This window comes from Sinocyclocheilus anshuiensis, unplaced genomic scaffold (assembly GCF_001515605.1).
Source record: "Sinocyclocheilus anshuiensis isolate Anshui unplaced genomic scaffold, SAMN03320099.WGS_v1.1 scaffold1079, whole genome shotgun sequence".
In the NCBI taxonomy this organism is placed as follows: domain Eukaryota; kingdom Metazoa; phylum Chordata; class Actinopteri; order Cypriniformes; family Cyprinidae; genus Sinocyclocheilus; species Sinocyclocheilus anshuiensis.
This window is the reverse complement of record NW_015548207.1, coordinates 1,287,324-1,299,463: the sequence shown is the minus strand read 5'-3', so window position 1 is coordinate 1,299,463 and position 12,140 is coordinate 1,287,324. Positions and strand designations below refer to the sequence as shown.

Below are 12,140 nucleotides of genomic sequence, written 5' to 3'. Positions count from 1 at the left end.
AGCACACTTCAGTCAGCTGAATCAGTGATTGAGGTGAATCTACGGTGAAGACGCTCCTATTTTACATGTAACAAACACAACAACAGCAAATCTCACTAAAACACATATCTGTCACATTTCAACTCAAGCAATTTAAATGTATATCACTTTTAATATAATAACTTTTCAAATAATATAAATTTTTTACTAAAGAAAATTAGCTATTTTATTTTTGCACTATTTTCATGACAGTAGTGCATGTTTTCTAAAGTGCTAAAAACGTAATTAAATTAAATAATATAAAATAAAATATTAATTCTGTTTAAGTGCAGGTTGTCAAAAAAAAACTAAATAATAATAATATTATATATATATATATATATATATATATATATTACATTACACCTCATATTTGTCATTTCTAAATTAAATTAAATTCTAAATTAAAGGCAATACATATTTCACAATTTAAAATCACAATTTAACATGAATTAATATTAAAAAATGTCATGAAAAGTGCACAGACCCCTGGTTGAAATAATATATATACAATATCTAATCAGCACAAATGATAATATTACAACACAATAAATATTCCACAATTTAAAATCACAATTTAACTTGAAATGAACTATTATTTATAAATGTAATGAAAAATTCACAAACACCTCGTTGAAAACCTAAGAGTTTAAATATTTTACCCAAATTTATGGTGAGAATTTTTCAGCGGAAAAGCTTAATTTCCTTGAAAATAACGTTACAAATAAATAAATAAATATTATTTTCCCCAGAAAATATTATTTATTTATTTGAATTTAGGCACAAAAAAACGAGCAGTTCTTGACTCTTTTCATGCTCAACTTGAACTAAAATGAATCAAGATGGCTAGTTTATATATAAACACATCTGCGGCTGATGAATCATCAGGAATCAGAGGGTTAGACAACAGGCTTAAATTCTCATGTTTGAGTCCTGAAAACAAACCGCCCTGGTCTTGGTCCTGATCCCAGCTAAAGACACCCACTGATAACATCAACAATACACTCCCTCATCCCAACACACAGAAAAAGCAAAAGAGAGTGTATAATTCTAGGGTATTCTGAGTAATACTTACCCTTAGCTCAACTGAAACTAGCGGCCTTCTTTATATATAGCATCCTAACGCAAACCATCTATAACAGTCATTCATATTGGAAGAGCTACGGGAATGGAAAGGCCATTTGGATGTGAGCTGAACTAGATCAGGCCTGCTTGCCTCAGGATAAATGCTGTAAAAGCCACAATTTACTTACAACGTAATCTCTCCTGATGGCCAACTCTGAAACATAAATCCTCATAAAACTATCTGCCATTTTATGCCCTGGCCTTTTTTTCACAGTCTGCTGCCATCTGACTGGAGGGGGATTTTAACATTGCTGTTCTAAGCTGGACTAACATGGCTTTATGTACAGTGGACACGACACAAATAACAGAAAGAGTGATTTTTGTAAAAGCCACAATTTACTTACAACGTAATCTCTCCTGATGGCCAACTCTGAAACATAAATCCTCATAAAACTATCTGCCATTTTATGCCCTGGCCTTTTTTTCACAGTCTGCTGCCATCTGACTGGAGGGGGATTTTAACACTGCTGTTCTAAGCTGGACTAACATGGCTTTATGTACAGTGGACACGACACAAATAAGAGAAAGAGTGATTTTTTTTGCTGATGGGTTCTTCTTTGAAAGCAATGTTTGGGCTTTGCTACAAGTTTAGCTGTGGACAGCATGTTGTAGTTTATTTACTTTTACTTTGATACTTTTAGATTTTGGACAATGTCTCACACCAGACAGCATCTGAGACATGTTGTCATTTATCATTTATGTTTTCATTTATTGTGGATTTCATTTATTTACAGTTTGTGTATATATTTTTTTCATTACTTTTGGATTTTTTTTAGTGGTGATTCTTAAAATTAGCGTGATGTGCTAAAGGTTGCATTAAAGGTTGTCATTGCGCGGTTTTCTTTTTTTGAACGAGACAGAATGTGTGACATCATTTATTTTAGTTATGTTTTATATATATATATAAGTTGGCACGTCCGAATCCAAATTCTGCTTCACTTCCTGTCTCCGGAGGTACCTTCTTCTGATCGAATTTTGAAGGTAGCATAGATGTATCCTTCGCTACCTTTGATATCCCACAATCCTGTGTGTTCCATTCCATGACGGTTGAGTTAAAAAATAAAGATGGCATCTGAAAGTTGCGTTTGGTGGTCAGTTTGTGTGTAAATGTATATTTCTGACTAACTTTTCTGCACTTTTGACGTTATTTCTAGCGAGAAATCAGTATTATAGCAATCAAATATCTGTTTAGTTATCACAAAAACTCGTTCTATTTTGTTGTAGATCATTAAACCGTTACACTGCCTCAGAAGCCAGTCCGAAATCAGCTTCATGAGGTGACTTCGTGCAAAAACGCTGCCTGCAAAGTCATTGCCTCATATGGCAGCGAGGCAGCAAGTCAGCTGCCTAAGTTTTCGGATGCAGCCAAACTAAAAAAACTTCCAGGCAGGTGTATTGGGTCAAGTTGGAGCTAAACTCTGCAGGACACCGGCCTTCCAGGACTGTATTTGGACACTTCTGCGTTAAAGGTTTTCATTAAATTTATCACTTTTTAAAAAATGGAGACTACAGCCGTATAAATTTCAGACTGGTGATTTTGGACAATGTGTTTTATGTGTATTATTATTTATTTATTAGCTTTTTTTATATATCATTTTTTCTTCACTTTTGGTATTTGTAGTGGTAATTAAATTTCTGTGCTGTGCTAAAGGTTGCGTTAAAGTTGTCGTTAAATCTATTGTTTTTAGAATGTACACTGTAGTTGTACACATTTCAGTCAGACGATTTTGGCGAATGTGCCTTGCGTTTTTTTCAATGCGAGACAGAATCTGTGAAATTTCATTCATTGTAGTTATTTTATTATATATGGATACTGTAGTCATACACACTTCTGATGGACAATTTTTGGATTTTGGACTTGTGTTGTTGTTTTTTTCATAACGATTATTACGATTATTTATTTTTTGTGTTTTTTTAATATACTTTATTTACTTTTTTTTTTGTTAAATTAGCATGCTGCACTAAAAATCGAGCTAAAGATGCTTTTTTAAAACAATCACTTTTAAAGAATGAACACTACAGCTTTACACATTTTAGACAATAAAATGTAATTTTGGATGTTCTGTCTTTTTTTTTTAAATGACGTGTCAAGTAAAAAAACACTACAACTCATTTTTTAAAGCAAAAACTCTTCTCAATGAGAAACATGTCCGATCGGGATCAGGTGACTTTGAACAATGAAAATATACACAGCTTCCTTAAGACCGATTAGTAATCGTTGGCCAATTACGAGAGAAAATAATTTTGACTTAGTTCGTAAAAACATACATATTTACATTACGTTTACAATAATGCACTTACAATGAAAGTCTACGACATGAGGCATTTCTAACATTTAAAAGCAAAAATGTCAAACTTGTATCACAAAACCTGTACAAAAAGTGTTGTTTGAGCTGTGAAGTATTTTCTAAACATAACTAGATGAACCTCTTGTTATGAGATAGCAACATTACTCCTGTGAGTGGAGTTTGCAAATAAACAATGTTTTGTGAATAGTTACGTCACGTTCTACTCTGTCATCCTTCTGCCAGTTTTACGGACTTGACGACTTACATGGTTATAAATTAGCACATACATACAAGGTTAGTAAGTTATTATAATCACACTAGTCTCATCATGTCAACACATATAACTGTTAAAGTCTCAAGGCCACTTGCCATACTGTAGCAAAGCTTTAACTCCATTGTAAGAACGTTACTGTACAAGCATCTTTTGTTTGTAAACCAAAGAGCAAGTCCAAATCAAATAAGCCAAATTTTTTTCCTGTGGTTATAGGCAGCAAAATGTTAACATGGTTAACTTGTATTGAATCTGGAACTGTTGTAACATAACTTTTCAAGATTTTGAGACGTTTCCTGACCCAACAAAAATAGTTTCACTACAAACAAGCTTACGAAAAGAAGACACACACACACACACACACACACACACACACACACACACACACACACACACACACACACACACACACACCGATCTAAAGTAGCAGCAGCCATTTGTTCTGCAAGAATGTTTAATACACCACATAACTTGAAAATAAATTGTTAATATAAGAGGGGGGAGCTGAGGTCTTGTAGAAAAACGAGGCTGAGTTATGCCACAGGTCAATCCTGTTCCATTCAAAGTCTGAAAGGAATGTGGAAAGGGGAGGGAGGAAAAGGAGAAGGGATAGACGGCTGGGAATGGGAGCGGAGAGGGAGGGGGGGATGTATAGGATGTCCTCACCATTAGAAATGACCACCAGGGTGGTCGTGACTATCAAACACTGATAACCACGGTAACAAATAAAATGGGAGCGGAGAGGGAGGGGGGGATGTATAGGATGTCCTCACCATTAGAAATGACCACCAGGGTGGTCGTGACTATCAATCACTGATAACCACGGTAACAAATAACCAACTGTCAAGTTGTTCCTAATAAAAATGTACCATGGTAACCATAGTTTCAGTAGTTTAGTAACTAGAATTAGCTATTGTAATCAAATTTATACACCACTGAAAAAAAATGGTGTAGAAATAGTTTTCACTAAGAAACAGCTAGCAATTTTTACAAACAATTACAAAGAAACAGCAAGTAACGCAAGCCTTGTTTTAATTACATCTTTGAGAAATCATTTTACAGTGCACATTAATAACTTTTCAGTAGTAGTAACTGCAGTTATTATGGTATTTTGGCATAAACGTGTATATTTAAAATGGTTTTTGGCAACTTGAAAGACACGTTTGAAGAAATCAATGTAAATATTCAAAAATACACATATTTTATGTAGTGTTACAGGAATAAGATGCCACAGGTCAATCCTGTTCCATTCAAAGTCTGAAAGGAATGTGGAAAGGGGAGGGAGGAAAAGGAGAAGGGATAGACGGCTGGGAATGGGAGCGGAGAGGGAGGGGGGGATGTATAGGATGTCCTCACCATTAGAAATGACCACCAGGGTGGTCGTGACTATCAAACACTGATAACCACGGTAACAAATAACCAAATGTCAAGTTGTTCCTAATAAAAATGTACCATGGTAACCATAGTTTCAGTAGTTTAGTAACTAGAATTAGCTATTGTAATCAAATTTATACACCACTGAAAAAAAATGGTGTAGAAATAGTTTTCACTAAGAAACAGCTAGCAATTTTTACAAACAATTACAAAGAAACAGCAAGTAACGCAAGCCTTGTTTTAATTACATCTTTGAGAAATCATTTTACAGTGCACATTAATGACTTTTCAGTAGTAGTAACTGCAGTTATTATGGTATTTTGGCATAAACGTGTATATTTAAAATGGTTTTTGGCAACTTGAAAGACACATGTTTGAAGAAATCAATGTAAATATTCAAAAATACACATATTTTATGTAGTGATACAGGAATAAGTGGTTCATACGGGAAACTCTGGGAACGTCCAATTCCATATCAATTAATGAGACTATTCACAATCAAAATGAATTAATATTCACAATCCATCCATTAATTGAATTTATTCAATCAATAAATTAAGATTTTTTTTAGTTCTAAAAACATTTACTATTTTTTATGTATGTAGGCTATATATAATTAATGTTGCCTTAATAATCTGCCCATTTAAGTTCATGCATTTAAAATTTGAATACATCTGATAGGCTATATGTTCAACTTCATGTTTGTTAAAGCAGCTGAAATGTTACAAGAAACGCATGTTCAACAAAACACTGAGCGCTGAGACAGTAACACAAACATTTCGGAGGTTTCGAAATATAATCCGAATATATTCAAAAGCAGCCAAGAGGATTAACAGGCACTAAAGCGCAGCGATGGCATAAACTCACCTCTGCATTCCTGGTATGTTCATCCAAAGCAGCGCGCAGATGTAGTGTGGAGTTGGTCACCTCACTTTGTGCTCCTTTGTGGCTCTTGGGCAAACGCGGCTCGAATCGCATCTGGGCGGGGCCGGAGCGCCGGTGATGTCACGGAGAGGGGCGGGGATTCGGAGACGGCTGGGCGGAGACTGGAATCCGGTGGTTCGCCATCTGTCACCGCGGGCCCTCCAGGAAAATCACTTTTCCCCTGGCGTCTAGAGTTTGCCTGATCAATTATTCATTTCACTGAGTGATGATGCGGATGATTTTCATTCTATCCCCTACATCAAGCTTTCCATCACTTTCATACTTATTCTCCTAAGAACAGACTGAAAATATGATAGTATAATTTCTGATATAATGTAATATTAAATATAAAACATATTAATTACTAATTTTAGTGGGATTGTATTTATTTATTAACAAATCTAATCTGTTCAATGATGAACATATTTCAATTTCGTAATTAAAATTACATCTATTTTGCAGGGCATACATTAAAATTGTCAAGGTGGTATAACGATATAGACATGGTAAAAAACTAATAATAATAATAACATTTAAAATTTTGACCAAATAAAGGCTGAAATCCTTCAAAAGGGATATTTTGGTGTGTTTTCTTAAAAGAATCAGAAAAGGTGAAGCAACTTATTTCTCTCTTTTTTCCCCCACCAAATCAGTCAGTGTGGTACTATAAAGTGGTCAAAGGTTTGCCGGTTGGCACTGTGCTATTCTCCTAGTCATGCACCAGCCAAGAAAGTGCCAATGATGAACTGGAATGCTAACAAACAGGTCCTTTCAGGCACAGGCTGCAGGCTGTGCTGCTTGCTTTGTATGGTTAAGGCTAGAAGGGATACAGCAAAAACTACTGGGCATGCGCAAATCAATATAGCTTAATTTTTCTCACACTGTACAACAATGATTACTATTTTTGCATTATTGTAAGGGGTAGGTTTATGGTTGGGGTAGGTGTAGGCGTTAATTAAACACAATCTAATAGGTAGAAAATTCAGTTTACTGTTAGCTTCCGGTTTTTGCTGTATCCCTTCTAGCCACAACCGCTGTGTATATCCACAGCTCTAGCTCTGCCGGTTTCCCTGTTTGAATGGCGAATACAGACTACTCTCACCTGCTGGTATGGGAGAGTTATGTTCTTTCACGCAAGTGCAGAGCGTACACACTAGTTGGCCATCGGCTGTAGTCTGTCCGGTGTGTTCTAGCGCAACTTTTTCTGCCCCGATACAGGCGATGCAAGGCAACACCACAGTCGGCTTTCCTTAGCATTAGTTCTTTGGCATCGGTTTGGTGTGCCCCTACTCTAATAGGTCACATAATAATGACAACATGAAGAATGTAGTATGTCTGGTATGTAGTATGTTACATTTTTAACGGTCGCAAATAATACTTATTCAAAAGAAGTACCTGCGCAGAGACTATGCGATTTCGGACGCAGCCATAGAGTTTGTTGAGTATAACCAGTGTGAAGGCAGCCATTTTGTTGTCATGTGACTATGAACAGGAAGTGATCTCATGAAGTGCCTGCATTCTAATATGCATAGTATGTAAAAAACAGTAGCTTTGTAAAAACAGTAGTATGTGAGTTCACAGTATTTATAAAACCGTAGGAAAAAAGTACCGGGATGACCTACTACTTCCGGCGAGATCCTGAAATCCTAAGAAATCAAGGTGTTATTCTGTTTAGCCCCTACTGGTGGATATTGTAATTACACAATCTGACAGCAAAAGCATACTTCTGAGTTAAGTTATAAATCATAAAACATCAATTTACGGTGTCTGTCGATTAATATTTATGTGTGCATGCACAAGATAAAAACCCAACAAGGCAAAAAGAGCAACAGGAAAAAAGCCTTCAGCTTGGAGTTTGAAGTTCCAGAAAGCTACAAAACCTTTATATATATATATATATATATATCTGTGGGTCTGTGGGGTGATGCTCAGGGGGCCAGTGGAATAATTTGATAGCAGTCTTGGGGAGGGAAGGAGAGCTGCTGCTATCTTTGAGACTGCAACAAAGAGACTCCTCTTCACCGCGGGCATCATACCCTGTGTTCTCCGGGGGTGGTGAGGGTTTGTTGTCTGTTTTGTGAGAGAGGGAGAAAAAAATGCATTGAAAGGCAAAACGGAGAGAGGAAGAGATGAAAAACATATGAAAAGCCACATTTTATGTGCTTTCACAGTGCGTGGACCAAACCCCCCATTCCCCCCCAGCTTTTTCTGGCATAAAAGTAGCAAATGAATGAAATAAAGTCATTAGACAGTGATGTACTTTGTTCAGACGAGTTGACTCTTGTGTTGATTTGACAGACACCCATCGTTACGCATGAAGAGATACTACACAGTTCATTAGTCTCCTTGACATGGTGTCAAAGTTTCAGGAAAAGAGATCTCTCTCAGAGGGCTGTGCTTGAAAGGAACTAAAACCAAAGACAAAAGCACAAAAATACACTATCATTCAGGTTTAAAGGCTGCGCGGAATTAGCATACAGCCATGCAAGCGGAGAGCTCATTATTTGAGAAGTTCTCCTGTGCGCGTCCTTTTGTTGACATTTGTACATGCCTGTTTACACTTATTCTGTATTTTAGCCCGAGGTGCATACAGATGAAATGAAAAATGGCATGCCACATATGTTTGTATAATACCTTCCCCATAAGCTTTATGTCAACTCCATAATGCAGGTGCAGAATAAATACATAACAGTATAAACGGTAGTGACATACTAGCATGTAAATTACCAATTATAGCTCCTTAATGATTTATCAGTGCTTCTTTTAGGCGTTTTTGTCCAAAAAAACATGTTAGTACTTGTTTAGCTCACAAACTCACAAGACAATAAACTTCCATCTGTTTACTACTTAAAGGGACAGTTCACCCAAAAATAAACATTGTCATCATTTACTCACCCTCATGTCATTCCAAACCTGTATGACTTTCTTTCTTCTGTGGAACACAAAATAAGATATCCTGAACAGTGTTTAAACTGTTTCTGTCCATATGAAGTATGGAGTCCAAAAACAAAATTGGATCCCATTGACTTTCACTGTAAATAAATGATGACAAAATTTGCATTTTGGGGTAAACTGTCTCTTTAAATTATTATTTTCAGGATTCAATACAAGCAAATCATGTTAGATATTTCAGTAGTGAGCCGTATTGTTAGCATAGCAAAATGCTAATGTCTCACACTGGCTACTTAAATGAGAAAATCTACCTAGAACAGTAGTCCTGCCACTTAGCAATGTTTTAGACAACGACGCAGCTCAAATAATTCACAACTTTCATAATTTTATATGGGAGAATTAGTATGTGTTTAATAATGCTAGCAGCACATTCTGAATTCAATTGTAAGCAAATGAATGTAAACACAATGGTTTATTTTTTCACATTGAGGGAGGAGTTGAAATGGTTTTCTGTGGTTACTGACAGCATGTCACATCTTGTATTTAACCCAGTACGTTCCCTTAAAAGTATGTGCTGTATCTCTAAACCAGCGAGAATGATTCAAACTGTTTTTGTTGATATTATCTGCATGTGTCGTCACACAGAGGGTATTTGTGCAGACTGCAGTAGTTTTCAATGCCCGCTCTGCATTCTCAGGCATTGACTCAGAGGTTTTTCAGTCTGGGAACTGAACTATGGAAACACACAGGGCTATTCAAGCGGCCACATCCTTATCTGGACTTCTGTTTGAGCTGTGAGGTCAAGCTGTGATGTGGCGTAGCATGTTGTCACACCTGGCTGTCAAATAAACACAAAAAAGCAAGAATTTTAACACTAAGTGAAGGTATTTGAGAATAAAATTATTACAATTTGACACTCAGATCATCACATGATCATATTTAGGCCAGTTAGAGACTGTTTCTGCGTAAGTGTCGGGCTGGAAATTTTTTCCACAGCCAGCGTAATCTGTAAAACATGTCACAGTGGGCAGCTCTTGTCTGAGGTTTGGGCCATTTCCAAAGCTCTGTTAACATTAAAATCCTAGAGTGATGGCAAACGTATAAAATGGACTCACACACACACACACACACACACACACACACACACACAGTGATGCAAGGCTTTGTAATTAACAATTTAAACAGAACCAGAGCTGCTTAGCAAGGGTGTGCGCTTCAAAAAAGATGTGTGTGGCATGGCAGACATGGAGAACAGAGTGTTACGCCTGGCCTCTATTAAAAAGAAGAAAGAGAATGGGACAAAGATGGCGTTACTGTGTGTGTGTGTGTGTGTGTGTGTGTGTATATAGATGAGGGGTGTGATAATATACACTGTAAAAAATGACCGTGAATTTAACGGTAAAAGACTGTAAAAATGCTACAGTAAAAACCTGTTAAATGGTTAACGGTAAATTCCCCTACTATATACGGTGAAAAACTGTATTGGACATTACTTTCACGGTAGTATACCGTTTTTGGAAGTGAAAAAAGACCGTATAATTATGAATAAGTGAATAACCGTAAATTGACATTCACAGAATTCTCTGCGTTACATTTCAAGTTTGATGTTTTTTTGTTTCTTCTTAGTTTTTTCTTATCAGTTTTGTATATTAGGGTTGTGTGTTACACCTAATGTTGTTAAGTGAATGTTTATTGCATTATTTCAGTTTCATGTGTGTTACCGTGATGGTGTTTAGTGTTTGTGTGAATGACACTGTGCACCTTCTTTATATGTAGTATTTAAAAGCTTTGGTTCATCATGTGACTTTCTCATCACCGCCTGCATTTGGTGGTTATCAGTGTATTACAAAGGTACAAAACAGATTTCAGTACTTCAATAGGTTGGTATATTAACATTATATCAGTTAATGATATAATTAAAAAAATTACGATATTTAACTGTAAATTTAAGTTTAAACTGTAAAACCTAAAACGTTGCTTCCATATTTTTTACGGTAAAATTCCGGCAACCACAGCTGCCGTTTTTTTACCGTAAATTTTACGGAATTTTTTTACAGTGTAGTCATGTTCCAAATTGGCCACTTATAAACTGTCATATCAGTTTTCACAATCCAATTGATTCCCAATGAATAAAAATCAGGTGATTCCCAAATTTTTTTCCGTCATCAAATATACAGTAATAAGAAATACATCACATTACCGAAGTAAAACAAGTTTATATACCTTATTCCAGCCAAAATGTAAGTCAAGCACTGCTTTCTATTCTGAAGGGCTCATGCCTTCAAGGGATGAAGGGTGTAGGAGACTAAAAGACTGTTCCTTGGAACACACTTCTGTGTTTAGTTGCTGTCGTCGCACACATAAAATCATAGGAATGAAGTTTGCATCAGTTGTACCCTTCGAAATCCTTTGTTCTGAAGGGCACTTTGAAGCGCCCAGTTTTGAGCACTTTGGTTTGTATGACTCTTCAATATGGCAGCCATGATTGTTCTCACTCCAAAGTGCCCTTTGGAGGAGGAATTATCCGGTTTGGACTGCAGTAGGAATTCCAATCATCTTTCATGAATAAGATAAATAGTCCCAGAATGCACTGCATGCTAAATTAAAATGACTATTAAAGGGGTCATATGTTTTCCTTTGTCTTTGGAGTGTTAAAAACTGTTCGTGCATATAGAAGATCCGTAAAGTCGCAAAGATTAAAGTTTCAAATCAAAAGAGATATTCTTTATAAAAGTGAATGCTCATCCACGCCTTCCTAAAACTTCTCGTTCAAACACACCACGTCACTGTGTGGGAAGATTTGCATAACACCGCCCAAATGTATACGCAAAGAAAGAAGGCATGTCGTGAAGACGCTGTGTGTTTCGTTGCAAAAGCGAAACTACTTTGTTTGGCCTTCCAAAAGAGGACTACACGCCCCCACGTCTACGTCACTGTGTGGGAAGATTTGCATAACTCCGCCCAAATGTTCACGCAAAGAAAGGCGGAATAACTTTATTGTTGCTGCCGCTGCCATGTCATGTCATGAAGACACTGTGTGTTTCGTTGCGAAAGCGAAACTACTTTGTTTGGCCTTCCAAAAGAGGACTAGAAATCAGTGGTTAAGTTTTATTTACAACACTGTTCCAGAATAGCACAACCCAAATATTCGATTGTGTGCAGCGCATTTTACGGGGGAAAGTTTCCTGAACCTGGTAAGGGGCGTAACATTTCCGTCACACGCTTGAGGTATTCAGCCAATCACAACA

At 36.6% G+C, this 12,140-nt stretch overlaps 1 protein-coding gene and 1 long non-coding RNA gene across 2 annotated transcripts in view; both read right to left on the bottom strand.

Moving 5' to 3' along the window:
• LOC107653607 (SH3 domain-binding protein 4-A-like) overlaps nucleotides 1-6,026 on the bottom strand; it is a 34,670-nt gene extending 28,644 nt beyond the window's left edge. Inside the window, exon 1 of the mRNA XM_016440355.1 lies at nucleotides 5,944-6,026. The gene's annotated coding sequence lies outside the window, so the exon portion shown is untranslated. The remainder of the gene's footprint in view (nucleotides 1-5,943) is intronic.
• Nucleotides 6,027-7,920: 1,894 nt separating this feature from the next.
• LOC107653606 (uncharacterized) overlaps nucleotides 7,921-12,140 on the bottom strand; it is a 27,364-nt gene continuing 23,144 nt past the window's right edge. The window contains exons 2-3 of the long non-coding RNA XR_001630241.1: nucleotides 8,261-8,408; nucleotides 7,921-8,070 (exon numbers count right to left, since the gene is read on the bottom strand). This is a non-coding gene — a long non-coding RNA (uncharacterized LOC107653606). The remainder of the gene's footprint in view (nucleotides 8,071-8,260; nucleotides 8,409-12,140) is intronic.